The sequence below is a fragment of the Leptopilina heterotoma genome, unplaced genomic scaffold, assembly GCF_015476425.1.
Source record: "Leptopilina heterotoma isolate Lh14 unplaced genomic scaffold, ASM1547642v1 Lhet_6, whole genome shotgun sequence".
Classification (NCBI taxonomy): Eukaryota; Metazoa; Arthropoda; class Insecta; order Hymenoptera; family Figitidae; genus Leptopilina; species Leptopilina heterotoma.
The window spans coordinates 29,644-45,815 of NW_025111137.1; positions in this window are offsets into that span (position 1 = coordinate 29,644).

Consider the following 16,172-nt stretch of genomic DNA (forward strand, 5'->3'; position numbering starts at 1 on the left):
AATAATTTTTTTTAACATCTGTGATCTTTCCTATTAAAGCCTAGTTGGAGCCATGGCAGAATACATTCTCATAAAAATTTAGGCAATTGAAAAGTCAAGTCTGACTGTGAACACGTGCAATATGTCTTTCAAGCACGCTACGTACATAAACTATTTTTAGTCAGTATTTTAAACAATTCGAGGAAAGCATTGGAGCTTGCATTGATTTTGTCGCACAGTATTTTCTTTAACATAATTTCGCACCTTTATTGCAAAAATTTATCTAAATTAGATATACAAATTTATTAAAATAATTCCCAACAAATTATATATCTAAAAAATATATTTATTAAATAGTATTGAGGTTTAGGTGGACCGAGTAAAAAACATTGTACTACACAAGATTAATATTTATTATAAAGGGCAAGATAATTAAGAAAAGAGTTATACAAAAAACTACGATAGCATCGCGTCGTGTTCACTTGAACATTGATAAAACATTAGAAAGAACACTCGACAATATAGGTGGCGCACCAATCTGCATTACAAAGGAAATTGTCCTGAATCGTAAAATAACCGCGAATTGTAAAATAATAGTTATTCAACACTCCCCCTCGATTTAGGGACACTGTACACTAAGCAGTTAATTTCACAATTCCGAGATGATTGAGACATTTCGTGTGTTTGGGTTTTGGTAATCCTTTAGTGAGTACGTCGGCTGCCATTTCTTCTGTTGGAAGATACTCGATCACGATATCTCCTTTTTCTAGGGTTTCTCGAATATAATGATGACATACATCGATATGCTTCGTCCTATTATGGAATATTGGATTTTCTGCAATCTTTCGAGCGCTGTTGTTATCGCAATGAATTTTGATCTTTTTATTTACAGTGAATCCCAATTCACCGAAAAATCTCCTTAAGTACGTAGCCTCCTTTGCAGCTTCCGATAGAGCCATGTACTCGGCTTCCGTAGATGAGAGAGCCACAGTCTTTTGCTTCCTCGATTCCCAAGAAATAGCACACGAGCCGAGCAAGAAAGCAAATCCTGTGTAGGATTTCCTATCATTAGGACAATTCGCCCAGTGTGCATCCACGAGTCCTTCCAGATCTTTTCCTGATTTTTGGAACCATAATCCCGTCTCTTGTGTTCCCTGCAAATATCTGAGAACACGCTTTGCTGCTACCCAATGGCTGTGGTCGAAACAATTATTAAATTGGCTGAGATAGCTAGTTGCGTAAGCAATGTCTGGTCGTGTGCAGACAGATAAGTACATTAGAGCACCGACCAGCTCACGATATGGAAGTGTCTGTTCTTCTTGGCTTTGTTCTCTTCTAGCCTGCAACATCGTCCCAGGATCCAAAGGTGTAGAAACGGGTTTTGAGCCCGACGTTCCAAAACGCTGTAGGATATTTTCTATGTATCCACCTTGACTGATTTTTATACCTTCCCAGCTTACGTCGAATTCCATTCCGAGGCAATTTTTCACTGTCCTGAGGTTCCTGACTTCGAAAACCTTCGAAAGATGTCGTTCGAATTCTGTGATCCTGTTTTTCTTTTGAGAGGCGACTAAAAAATCATCGACATACATTGAAATGATGATTTAATCCTCCCCTTCTCCTTTCAAATAAACACATGGATCTGCAGAGGATTTCTTCGCTCCCAATTTTCTTAGTTCTTTGTCAATTTTAATGTTCCAGCAGCGTCCAGCTTGACGAAGACCGTAGATTGCTTTCTTTAACAATAGAACCTTTTCACCTTTCTTGAGTTCATTAAGCATTTGCTTAGCTTTTGTTCCTAGTTCACTGTTAACTTCTTCAACCACAATGTTCTCTAGGGCCTTGATAGTGTATTTTGGTACTTGCATGTACACTTTTTCTTCAAGTAGGCCGTTTAAATAGGCGATAGTTATGTCGAATTGTTGTATTGTCATCTTGTTTTCTACTGCCAATGCTGCTATCCTTCTGATCGAACTAAGACGTGCAACTGGTGCGAAAGTTTCGTCGAAATCGATGCCAGGTCTTTGAGCAAAACCCCTGGCTATGATACGAGCTTTTCTTCGCTCCAGTGTGCCGTCTTCCTTAAACTTGTTCCTCAACACTATTCTGCTGCCAATCACCTTTTAACCTTCGGGTTTGTCAACAACGATCCAAGTATCGTTTTTGATTATCGATTTCAGTTCGTCTGAGATGGCGAAACTCCATTCCTGTGCGTCCAGCCCATTTACGGCTTTTTCGATGGGAATTTCGGTGAGTGATGCCATTTCTTGTGCTTCTTCTGAAGAATTTATGAGCTTATATTGCTTCGTAGGTCTCCACCTCAGACCAGTCCTGATAATTGTCGGCCTACCTGGACCTCTTCGTTGTTGATTGTTTGATCGTTGACTTCACTTCTTTCTAAAATGTTCTCGTCGTTCTCACGGTTCGGTTCTTCTTGGTCGTCTCTTGAGTTGTCTTCTTCACTTTCCGGATTGCTCCAATTATCTTCTGCGTCATTCCAGTCACTATCAGTTTCGCTCTGATCGTGCTCGTTGTGATGATGAAGGTTGCTATTGATTCTAGGGGTGAGAATCAATTCCATCTGTGTGTTTCTGTCGACGATTTCCGGAACGTCGTTACCATTTTCTTTCGATATGATTTTTCTGGGAAGTCCAATGAATTTTACGTCTCTGGAAATGTCGATTCGTTGCTCGTCGGGAATCCAAATTCGATATGCTTTGGACTATTGCGAGTAACCGACGAATATTCCTTTCTTTGCACGAGATTCCAGTTTTGCCTTCGTAGGTGATCTGCTCAACGTATACACTTCTGATCCGAAAATTTGAAAATGACTGACATCAGGAACTCGACCTGTCCATTTTTCATAGGATGTCATTCCTTCAATGCTCCTGGATGGACATCGATTTCGGATGTAGTTGGCTGTGTTCATGGCCTCTGCCCAGAAAATAAGAGGAAGAGATGACTGTTTGAGGAGACACCCGGTAAGAAGGCTTGAATAAAAAGGTATTAAAAATTATTTCATCATCAATAAAAAGACGAAAATTTTAAATACTTCTGAATTCCTTTTTTGTCCGCTAAATTTAATACTTCTATTAAGTCAAATTCTACTATAAAATGAATCCTTTTCAATGCCCAAAGTTTACAATATTAGAATGAATACTTTTTAATCACTTAAAGTGGAATAAATTTGTGATCTATCTAATGCCTTTTAAATCCTTGTAAATCAAATGCTTGCTGGTGACAAAACAAAAATTGACCAATCAAAATCCAAGTTACTTGAGAAAAGAATGAAAAAAGAAAAGAAAATGGCTCTGTTCATTAACAGTTGTAATGTGCTTGACTTTGTAACTGGTGATAAATGGCGTCAACTGCGACTGTCCACGTGCATATAATCGGGTGCAAATTACCAAAGTGCAAATAAAATCCCACATAGCACCGAGAATTTCTCTAAACTAGACAGGATCTCGCCCAGTGAGGTTATAAATATTGCGTGGTAAAAGTCATGGAGAATGTGAGTAATAAGAATGTAATAATAAGGAAATATTGAATATCAAACTTGAGCAAAAATTTTACTGTGAATAATAACTTGACATGTTCAGGCAATATTGTATCAATGTTGCATGCAATATTCGCCCAATTATTAAATTTTCGTCTGCTAATATAAACTGAGCGATTTCCTGTCAAGTTTCAAGAAATTTTTGGTGCTGTGTGATTTTTATGTAAATCACGTATAATGTAAAACTTTTATTAAAACTTTATTTAATTTTAATTATTACTTTCCTTTATTTCACTTACTCGTAAAAAATTGACTTCCTGAGCATCACATTTTCCATAAATACCTATATTTAAAATTGAATACCTTTCTACACCTAACCTAAAATTATGTGCTTTTTAATTCCTTTCTTATACCTTGGTCCCCTTGATCAACGTTTATGTGACGATATTAAAGGGAATTAAAAATCTTTTATTTGTATACTTTTATTGGGAATTCGAAACTCAGGACAAAAAAGGAATTAAAAGGAATTCAATTTTTTCAATACTTTTTAATGCAAGCCTTTTTACCGGGCACCTTGTCTTACTCATCAACGTCAAATTCCGTCTCTCCGCTACTCCATTTTGTTGTGGTGTGTAAGTCGTCGTCAGTCTTCTCTTTATTCCATTTTCTTTTAGGAAGTTGTCAAATGCCGTATTCACGTATTTCTTTCCATTATCCGATTGGATAAACTGAATTTTGCATCCATGCTTGTTTTCCGCTTCGGCCTTGAAATCTTGGAACGCAGACAGAACGTCACTTTTCTTCTTCAAAATGTATATTTGACACCATCGAGAGTAATCGTCTATGAATGTTGCTACATATCTGCCTTTGCCTACGGAAGACACACGCATGGGACCACATACGTCTGTATGAATTATTTCCAGCACTTTTGATTGTCTAGTTGATGATTTCGGAAAAGAGGCTCTCGTCATCTTCTCACTGAGACAAATTTCACAATTACCAACGTCCTGCACATTTCCCAGACTCAAACCGCGCACTGTATCGTTTCGATCACTACCAAAAAGATCGCGAATGTTTAAATGTCCCATTTTCATATGCCATTTGGCTGTCTCATTATAACTTTGTTTTTCAATTTCGACATTCGAATTTCGTTCACTAACACTGTTTGTTTCCTGCACATAATAAAGACCGTCTTTTCGTAGAGCTGTGAGTACTTTGTTGCCATTTTCGTTGATGACCTCAGCTTTTTCTTTATCGAAGATAACTGTACAATTTCGATCAGTAATTTTTCCGACAGACAACAAATTTACACGTAATTTCGGAACGCACAACACTTCGCGAACTTCCACGTTTTTAGCGTTTCCATTTAGATCTGCACAAATAGTAACGGAACCTTTTCCTTCGATTGAAATCGACGATTTTTCACCGGCGTTTCACATTTCCCACACACGGTTGAATTTCACTTACGAATTCGGCGTCATTATTTGCCATGTGCGTTGAACAACCGCTGTCCAAGCAATACGATTTATTTTCTTGAGAATTTTCCGTTCCTAGGGCTTTCAATTCATTTACGACTATCACATGTGTATTTAAACAAAAGTCTTCCGCCGTGTTGGCGTTACCTTTATTTCCTTTCTATTTACAATTGATGGCTTTATGGCCAACTTTTCCACATCAATGACATCTGAATTTGAAAGGTTCACCTTTATGTCCATTTTCACTTTTTTCGCGATCGTTTTTCTGAGGGGCTTCACGAGGTTTACCGAATTTTTTCTTAACGAACAACGCTTTAGAATTGTCTTGGTTTCCGTGTTTTCGCGCATCGTGTTCTTCGACGATTTTAACTCGCAACACTTCGGGACTTGATAATTCGTCGCGGGACTCGAGGGCGCAACGAAAATTTTCGAAAGTGGGAGGAAGACTATAGTTTTTTCAATAGCGTGGCTTTCCGTTCTGGTCGGCTAGATTGATAAATCGATTTCAGTCTAAGCCACGCTTCTCTTGACGTATTGTATCCTTTGACTTGTTTCAATTCCGATGGTTTAATAGCGAGAATAATATCCGATCTAGCTTTCTTATCTTCGATCTGCCAAATTCTTACCGCTTCAGCCGACTCCGCGTTTCCTGCGACAACTTCGGGTTTAACCTTTTTCCCACTGATGTATCCCCACGCGTCGTTTTTCGTTAAAATCGCTTCCATTTGCATAGCCCAAGTGTCATAATTATCTTTGAAAAGTTGATCAATTCGAACTGATGTAGACGTCGCCATTTTTCGTTCACGCTTCCAAACAAAAAAAATGTCTACTGTGACTGTTCGTTTCACTGATCACACTTTTCACTATTCCTATGCTTTTACTTTATTTCCGGCCTGGGCCCATAACATATTGAGGTTTAGGTGGACCGAGTAAAAAACATTGTACTACACAAGATTAATATTTATTATAAAGGACAAGATAATTAAGAAAAGAGTTATACAAAAAACTACGATAGCATCGCGTCGTGTTCACTTGAACATTGATAAAACATTAAAAAGAACACTCGACAATATAGGTGGCGCACCAATCTGCATTACAAAGGAAATTGTCCTGAATCTTAAAATAACCGCGAATTGTAAAATAATAGTAATTCAACAAATAGAAAGGGATATTTGCAAATAAAAATATGTAAACGAATGAAATTTGGGAAACTAAATTTATTAAAGTATAAGAATGAATGAACTTATTTATTTATTAATGCAATTAAAATAAGAAAATGAAAAAATTTTTGGAGATTTTTTTTTGTAAATTATGAAATACGAAACAAGAGACATCTTTCTAAAGGCGTGCAAAGATTAATTATAAAATTAGGAAGACAAGTGATCGTTTAAAGTTGAAAGAGATTCGCCTATAAGAAACAATGTATATTTCACCAGCAATCGCGATATACTTTTTTTCAATTCTGATCCATATAAGTGAAGCATTTTATAGGATTAAATTTTGTCAATTATTTTCTATTTTATATTTTCTTAAATATTTCTTAAATCTTAGGATCATCAATGGCACAAATATATAAAATAAACACTAAAATCTAGACTAAAATATATTAAGAGCAAATTAATAATTCTTAAGAAAAAAGCACTATTTTTTGTTATGAAAAATTGTTAGATACAATTGTGAGAGTTTCTACATTTTAAGAAAAATTAAGGAAAATTAAATAATTACTTTCTATTGTCTTCGAAATCGTTTGAAACTGAGAACACCTTTTCGAGCAACAATCAATATTATTTTCGCAAGAATGCACATTTTCAATACACTTTGATAATTTAGTGTTAATCATCGTTAGTGTTAAAAATAATACACAAAATAGTATAAAAAATCTTAATAAAATTTTCATTTTGATGTCTGCGAAAATTGAAATTGAAAGACTAAGAAAATAGTTTATAAAAAAATTTTTTTTTTTTAAACAAATTATTTAAAAAATAATTTTTAAATAAACAATTTTTTGAAAAGTGCAATTTTTTTTGCTTTCAATAACAATAATTCGATTCCCACTAATTTCACGAATATTTTCCAAAAAAAAAATTGATGGAGGGTCTGAAACTTTAGGAGATATTGAATTTTTTGTCCTTGCGCGCAACCGTTAAAAGCGCATTTTCAGGCTATACTCAACATACAAACTAATGTTCAAAATCACCTATAATTCGTAAATTTTAACCGAATTCAATTTTTAGTAGATAAGCAGTGCCGGTTCTAACTAGAGATCCCTGCACCGACATGTTACCGACACTTTTAGCCCAGACTCAAACCATTTAGTCAAGACTCAAACCATTGTGTGTGGGGCGGAAATGACGTCATTCACAGATTCCTGCACCGACACTTTTAGCCCAGACTCAAACCATTTGGGGGAGGGTGCGATTCAGACCATGATTCTGAGGCGGATATGACATCACGGGGGAGGGTGTGATTCAGACCATGATGCTGAGATGGATATGGCGTCACACTTCCTAGAATTTTTGCTTGAGCAATTTGATATATTCTTATCTAAGGAATTTTTACCATTTACTTGTTGTTTATAATGTCTTTGATTTATCTAAGGAATTTTTCCCACATGTAATTTGATACCTATGTATTTCTTGGAATTATTGTCTTTATTTAAGCTATTGTTTTACATGTAATTCGATATCTTGTTTATTAGATTCTTATCTAAGGAATTCTTCCCATGTACTTGTTGTTTATGATATCTTTGATTTATTGCTTCCGGTCAACATTTTCGGTACTTTTCATAAAAATGCTTTTGATCTTACCGCAATTCTAAGAAAACTATAATTAAATTCAAGGTTAAATAGGTCATATCTTGTGTATATAAAGAGAGCTATTTTTCTAAACGAAATCATTCCTTCAGTTTAAGTTGGCTGATGAACATATTATTAGCAAAGCATAGTGAAATTCAAGTGCGATTAAACAAATTAATACAAGAAATTGATAAAGTTAAAAGTTTAATTGAAGAAAGGTCACAGTTAAATATTTTAGTGAAAAAATTGAAGTGATAAAAATGAATTTCAATAAATTAAACAAGGCAAAGTCTTGGTCACCAAAACCATAAAGGAGTTAACCATCGATGCATTCTATAAAGTAACAGACATTCGAAAAATTGATACGAAATTTGGTCCGAAAATTATTGCTGAAATAAATAATGAATTTAACATTAATGTAAAGTGTACAAAACATGCCACGGATTTTTTTAAAAAACATTACAGTAGAATACTTCAAAAAGTGATGGGAAGAACTAATGTTTTAAATTTAGAGACATTATTGCTGGAACTTGTCACATTTCACTGTAAACAAATATCAAATGAAGCTATTCAACAAATGTCAAATATTCAATATATCAATGGTAAATTATTGTAAAGAGAGGATAAATAAATACAAAAATGCATACAATTCAATTTATTTTTATTTTAACCTTTCTTAAATACATTATAATTCAGATTCGTTTATCCAACTGTTATGAGAATTATCAAAACCCAACCATTTTACAAATACATTAGATCCTCGCTTTTTTAATACTTTTTCAACTAAATATACATCTGGATATTTAACTTTAGAAAGTTCTTGCTCGTAAAAACATCCACTTATTACATTTTCCTGATAATCCTTCAAGATATATGTTTTTGGATTAGTATTTTTTACATCGCTTATAGTAAATATTTCCGTAGTCCAATTTGGCGTATAACCTTTTTCAAAAACATGCTTAACTTTACTTATACGTACTCTATCTCCAACTTTAAATTTCTTATTATATTTCCTGTTTACTGCAACTTTTTTAAATACATTTAACAATAAATTATTTTCATTTTGAGCATTTACATCTATTGGTTTCATTTTTATTGTTCGATGTTTACTATTATTATACGCATTTACTAAATCACTTAATAAATCTATCCATTTGTAATTACCGCGTAAACTAAATTGCATCCACATTTTATTCTTCAAAGTACGATTAAATCGTTCACAAATTGACGCTTTCAAATTACTATGAGTAGAATACAAATTAATGTTATAATTTTTAATAAGATTTTCAAAATGTGAATTATAAAATTCTTTTTCTTTATCTACTTGCAAATTTTTCGGTATGCGTTTTTTAATTAAAATAGATTTCATTGCCGCAGTCACATCTTCACCTTTTTTAGACTTTACTGGAACAGCCCAGGCAAACTTTGAAAATGTATCAATGACGGTTAACAGGTACTTGTAACCTTTATTTTCTCTCGCATAAGGTTGCATTTCAACAAGATCAGCTTGCCAAGTCTCGTCAAAACCTCGAATGTCAACACTTCTTCGCTTATAATTTTTTCTCGCTGGTTTATGTAACTCTTTCACCAACTGTAGTTTTTGATCCTCCATTGCTAATTACCTTCAAGTGTGCGCAGTCTGCTGTCTAATTGTAAAATAATGTCTTTGTTGGTAGACATCATCTCTATATTTCTTTCAATACTGATTCTTAGATTTTCAAAATATTTTTTTATCAAATCTTCTAAATCTAAAATCTTTACTACATTGTCATTTACATCATTTCTCACGGAACCGATTACATCATAGATGGCGTTCGCTTTAGATTCAATAACTTTGTTTACAATATTCAAGTTTACTGCATCACCGTTGCTCTCGGCAACAGCTACGTTACAAAGTTTCCTATTTTCAATAGTAAAATCTCCTTCAGCAGTCAACTTAAAACCAAGTCCTGGTGGACCTCGATTTGAAGTTTCTGTGCTTTTAAACTGACGTCCGAATATGTCGATACTCATCATGAAAATGATAAAAATTTCTACAACTGTTAATTAATAAACAATTCCAGCTTCTCTCAACTCTTCAATAATTGATATAATCTCATTATTATGACTGGGATTTCCAGCTGCTTGAGATGCCAAGAGCAATCTTAAACGATCAACCAATTCATTAGGATCATCCCAATAAACATAATCAATTTTTGCATCTTCTTGTTGAGTCATATATTCTGGAATTAAACCTTCACCAGAATGTACTGCTATATAGTTTAGATATTTTAAACTCTTTTTATCTCTAACAGCGCCATCTGCTTTGTAATATTTTTTATGAGCATTAGTTGATATTACAATATTTTTATAATTTTCCCGATCAACTACACTTAAATCAGCTTCTTCTGGAACTTTTTTGAATAAAAGCTCAAGTAAACCTTTCGTTGCAGGATATGTTTTATTACCTACACTAATATTATTTTGTTCAAAATTTATTCCTGAATTACCAATCATTAATTGCCCTTTAGATAATTTACGAACTCCATATGAAGGATCTAAATCTTTTCCCTTTTCATCCAACATTTGAAGATATAAAATAGCACCATCTTTCTCTGATTTATCTCCATCTCCATTATCATCTCCATCATCATCATCATAATCATCACCGTTATCGTCATCATCAGCAGCTGTTGCAAATGATAAGTCATCTCTTAAAAATGAATCATTTTCTCTCTTAACTTCTTGATCTTCTTCAAACTCTAAAGGAAGGTCTCCCTCTCTTTCAATTTTTACTGGTCGAATTTGTTTGACAATTTCAATGTCGTCAACTAATTTCTGAATTGGTGTCACTATAGGTTTAAAGGTATTATTTAAAGTCTGTTCAATTTCTTCCTTGCCCAATTTCATCAGTCTATGCTTTCGTCGAATAGCATCACTGGCTTTTGCAATTTGACCAAGAATATCTTTTTGTTTTCGCAAATGTTTCAAGTGTGTAGAAGACATGTTGATTGACCAATGTCTTGAATGAAACTGTTTATAAAGAATATCATTTCTCTAATTTTATAAAACAATCAAAACACTTTCTATATCTGCCTTCATTGATATCACGATCTTTATCAATCACTATAAAATCATGCTTATTTTTCCAACAAGAGTTGCAAAGTTTTTTAAATTCCATAAATGTCATATCAGTATTTACATGATCATCATAAATATGTCTAAGATTCATTTCATCTTGTTTGAATAAAACTAGTAAATTAACATTGTCACGTATTAAATGTTTTGGAATGCGCGCATATGTTTGACATAAATAAAAGCAATCCACCGCTTTGTGTCTTCCCATAGCAAAAAAAGCTTTAATATTATCTTGTTTTTTACATGCTACGTCATCAAATATAAATATTGAGTTTGGTAACGCATTGTTTGGGTCTACAACATCCACATGTTCATTAAATGGAAAGTAGCCAACACCCTCTACTGGTTGCAAAATGTTTTCTAAAAATTTGTATTTTGGTTGATATAACGATTTTGAGTACACATAAACATTTTCAAATCATAATCCATTGGGATGTATTAAAAGAGCAAGTAAAGCATTTGTCTCTCCACAATTTGACGGTCCACAAAATATTGCTCGCACACTATTTGGCAATAAATTTCCATGACGATTATCTGTTTTTTTATTACAATCTTGAACAAGAGTGTCAAAATTGTAAACTGGTAATTTAATCGATTGTGCTTCGAACTCCATTCTTACGATAACTGAGGTTAAAACTATAAATACAAGGTTTTTAATAGTTTCAATGTCAGTTTACTGTAGTCGCTTGTAACGTTTGCATGCAAGTCCAATAATAAGGTCCATGCTACTTTACAGCATCTGATTGCTAGGTCTAGTTTTTTAGGAGAGGTTTGCGATTTGGTGTCGATCGTCAACTCTTTCATGCTTTGGGCAAGGTCCACGTTTCCTACTGTCGGAGGCAATTAGGATAATTGACTATTACTGTGATAATTGACTATTGCTGTCATAATTTTTTTGTTAGATCATTAAAGGTCGACTGTTTGTAGTCAAATGGCAAAAAACTATAAATACATTGGTTATATAGATTTCCCCTTTAGTCTTGAAAAAGTTTTCTAACCGTAAAGAATATAAATATGGGTGTAAATAAAAAACAAATTAGTTTAAAGAAAACTTCGAAAAGAGTAAGACGAGGTAGAGGTATTTTGAATAAAATTATCAATAAATTACCTTTCGAACTTCATATACCTGGCTATCAATACTGTGGTCCAGGAACAAAATTAGCAAAGAGATTAGCACGAGGTGATCCAGGAATCAACCCTCTCGACGCTGCTTGTAAACAGCACGATATTTCTTATTCAAAAAATAGGGAAAGTGTAGAAGCGAGAAACGCAGCTGATAGAGTACTTGCTGATAAAGCTTGGCATCGTGTGTTTGCTCCTGACGCAAATTATAGTGAAAGAGCTGCAGCTTACGCAATAACAAATGCAATGAAGGTCAAATCAAAATTGGGTATGGGAATCAAGTCAAAAGAAAATATGAAGAAAAAGAGGGAAAATAAAAAATCAACGTTGAGGAAGATTGTAACCGCAGCTAAAAAATCTATGAAATTGGATACAAATGCCCAGTCTACTATTAAATCAGCACTTGAAGGTGCACGTTTGGCAGTTAAAATTGCTGGTGGCAGGCGAAAAATTAATAAACCTCGAGTTTTACCGATACCTTCTAAAGTGGGAGGAATTTTACCTTTTCTTATTCCTTTGTTTGCGGGTTTAAGTGCAACAGGGGCTCTAGCAGGGGGAGCAGCTGGCATAGCTAAAGCTGTAAATGATGCAAATTCTGCAAAACGTCAACTAGAGGAAAGCAAGCAACACAATCAAACAATGGAGTCTATTGCCTTAGGAAAAGGGCTCTATTTAAAACCATATAGGACAGGTCTAGGGTTACACCTTAAACCTTATAAAGCAGGACAAGGATGCAAGTCAAAAAACTTGAAGTAAAGCTACCTCACCGAGCCCTAACCGACTTAGATTTACTTAAATTTGCAAAGCTTTTAAAAATTCCATATTTTCGAGGAGTTTTTATGCGAAATGAACTACCTATGCGTGGTCCTAAAGAAACTGAATTTGAAATTATTAATCTAGATGATAAAAATGGTCCCGGTACACATTGGTGTGCATATAAAAAGAATAAAGATAAAATCGTATATTTTGATAGCTTCGGTAATCTTCGACCACCTTCGGATCTTGTTAAATATTTTGGTGTTGGTAGCATAAAATATAATCATAAACGATATCAAAACTATAATACATATGTATGCGGACATTTATGTCTTAAATTTTTATGTAAACAATTGAATATTCCTGATTTGTATACTCTGCATATAAATAAATGATATTCTTAGTTTAAACGTTAGTTATTACTTTGACCTCATCATGGACGATTCACTTATTTTAACGTTGTCTGGAAATTCTTCCATCTTAGAATCTCAATTTTTTCCACCAATAGAGTTGTCTAATTTTAAAAATTATGCTCTTGGTCTTGTTGAATTTTTAACTTTTAATTCTATTCCTAATATAGATGTTGGAAAGAATAAATTTTACGTAGGAAATGAAGAAATTATTATACCCACAGGAAGTTATGAAGTTAGTGATATTGATCAAGTTTTGCATTTAATTTTAAAAAATAAAGGAATTAATTTTAGAATCAAACCAAACAATAATACATTGAAATGTACAGTTTATTGTGATGAAGAAATTAATTTCAAACCCAATGATTCTATAGGTAGTTTGTTAGGATTTTCTCCTCGCAAATTAAAAGCTCAAGAATACCATGAGTCTGATCAACCAGTATCAATCATTAAAATAAATTCATTAAGAGTAGAATGTAATATAACAACGGGAGCATACATTAATGGTGAAAAAGTGCATACAATTCATGAATTTTTTCCTATTGTTCCACCAGGATATAAAATAGTGGAAGTACCAAATCACGTCATTTACTTGCCAGTCGCTGTCAAGACAATAGACTATATTCAATTGCGAATTGTAGACCAAGACGGAAATTTAGTTAATTTTCGAGGGGAAACTTTAACAATAAGGCTTCATATTAAATCCTTAAAGTAATGGGTATTGTTTTTAATAATAGAAAAAGGATTGGTTTTGGTTATAAAATTAAGACACCATGCCAGAAGCAAATCAGTCGTCGGCGAATCTTGAAGAGATTAACACCTCAGAACCTACAACTACTAAAAAATCTCGGTCTAAGGATTGTAAAAAAAGGAAGAGAGTAAAAAAGAGATTTAAGGTTATTTTTACTTGTATTTGTGCCTTTGTATTTCAACGTATTATTATTTGCTATGGAAGGGGAAATTTTAAATATTGATTCACCAGTAATTTTTGATGAATCTATTGCTCATTATGAAGTTCATGCGCAACAACCATACACCTCATCAACATACAACAATAGTGACGAAATCCGCATCACGGTACAGAATCAGGATCATTGCTTATTTCCAAGCAAAAGCTCGATTCACATCACTGGAAAACTTGTGAAACCTGATGGAACAGCTCTAGAGCGTACAAATTTAATTTCTAATGGCATATGTCATTTATTTGAAGAAGCAAAGTATGAACTTAATGGTGTAGAAATTGATAAAAATAAAAATGTTGGTCTTACAAGTTTAATGAAAAATTATATTTCTCTGGATGCTAGTCAAAATAAATTTCTTGAAAATGTTGGCTGGTTAGAATTTACGAATGAACCAACCTTAACAAATGCACAAGGTTATTTTGATGTTTGTATTCCTTTAAGTATGATTTTTGGTTTTGCTAAAGATTACCAAAAAGTTATTATTAACGCAAAACATGAGCTTATTTTAATCAGATCAAGAACTGATGCTAACGCAGTGTTGCAAGTAGCACCTTTAGAAGAGTTTAAAATTGTTATTGAAAAAATTGAATGGTTATTACCATACATAAAATTATCAGATGCTCGAAAATTTAAATTATTAAAATATATTGAAAAAGATCCATCTATTCCAATAAGTTTTAGAACTTGGGAATTGTATGAATATCCTTTATTACCAATTACTCCTAAGCATATTTGGAGTGTAAAAACTTCAAGTCAATTAGAGAAACCTAGATTTATTGTATTAGGGTTTCAGAGAAACAGAAAAAATAATACAGTTCAAAACTCTAGTTGTTTCGATCATTGTGATTTATCTGATGTAAAATTATTTTTAAATTCACAATGTTATCCTTATGGTAACATGAATCTGAATATTGGTAGAAATCAGTACTCTACTTTATATGAAATGTTTACAAATTTTCAAGCATCTTATTATAGTAAAGAGTCTCAACCAATTTTATCAAAAAAAGAATTTTTACAATATGCTCCTTTAGTTGTAGTAGATTGTTCAAAACAAAATTAGTCTTTAAAAAGTGGACCAGTTGATATCCGCTTAGAATTTGAATCAAAAGAAAATTTTCCCGCCAATACTTCAGCTTATTGCTTAGTTTTGCATGACCGCATCGTTGAATATAAACCAATCAGTGGAATTGTCAAAAAAATTGTTTAACTTTAAGCTTATATATATTTAACTCTTTACGCGTAATGAGATTAGTTGATTTAAAAATGCAGTACTTGATGGATGTGCAAGGATTTAAATTGCCAATTAATAAATTTGTTTTAAAAGAATTAGCTATAGTTTCTGTAAATAATGATTCAATACCAATAAATATGGTTTTCCAACCTCCTTGTCCATGGAATTGCGTCACAAACAAATATAAATGTATCAATCGTTGGTTAGAAAATAATTTCCATGGTATTCGTTGGAATGCTGGTGATGTACCGTACGTTTATTTAAAAGAAATTTTAGAAAATGTGTTTAAAGAAGCAAAGACAATTTATGTTAAAGGTTTAGAGAAGAAAAAATGGTTAAAAAGCTTAATCGATGAAAAATATTGTATAGAAATTATCGATATGAATGATTTAAATTGTCCTTTATTAAAAAAATTAAACATTGAAACATGTATTGGAACTTGTTCAAAACATTTAATCAACAAGAAAACTTTTACTTGTGCTCTTCAGAATGTTATAAACTTAAAAACTTGGTTCTGCAAAAACTGTAATATTTGAGTATTTTAGTTGAAAATGTATTCTATTTTTTTCCTCAATAAAATTATAAAATATCAATTGCACTGTAATTATTATTTCTAACCTAACCTTATTGTTTTCAGGAATAAGAAACGACATTTATTTTAAATACATTTATTTATTATAATAAATTACAATATTTTTTAAGTATAATTTATTGTAAAAATTGTATAAATCGAATAGCAGAGAACTAATACAAACTACATTTTAAATAAATATTTACATTTTATACATCAATTTCATCTATTTCTATTGGATCATGCTGTTGGTAACCC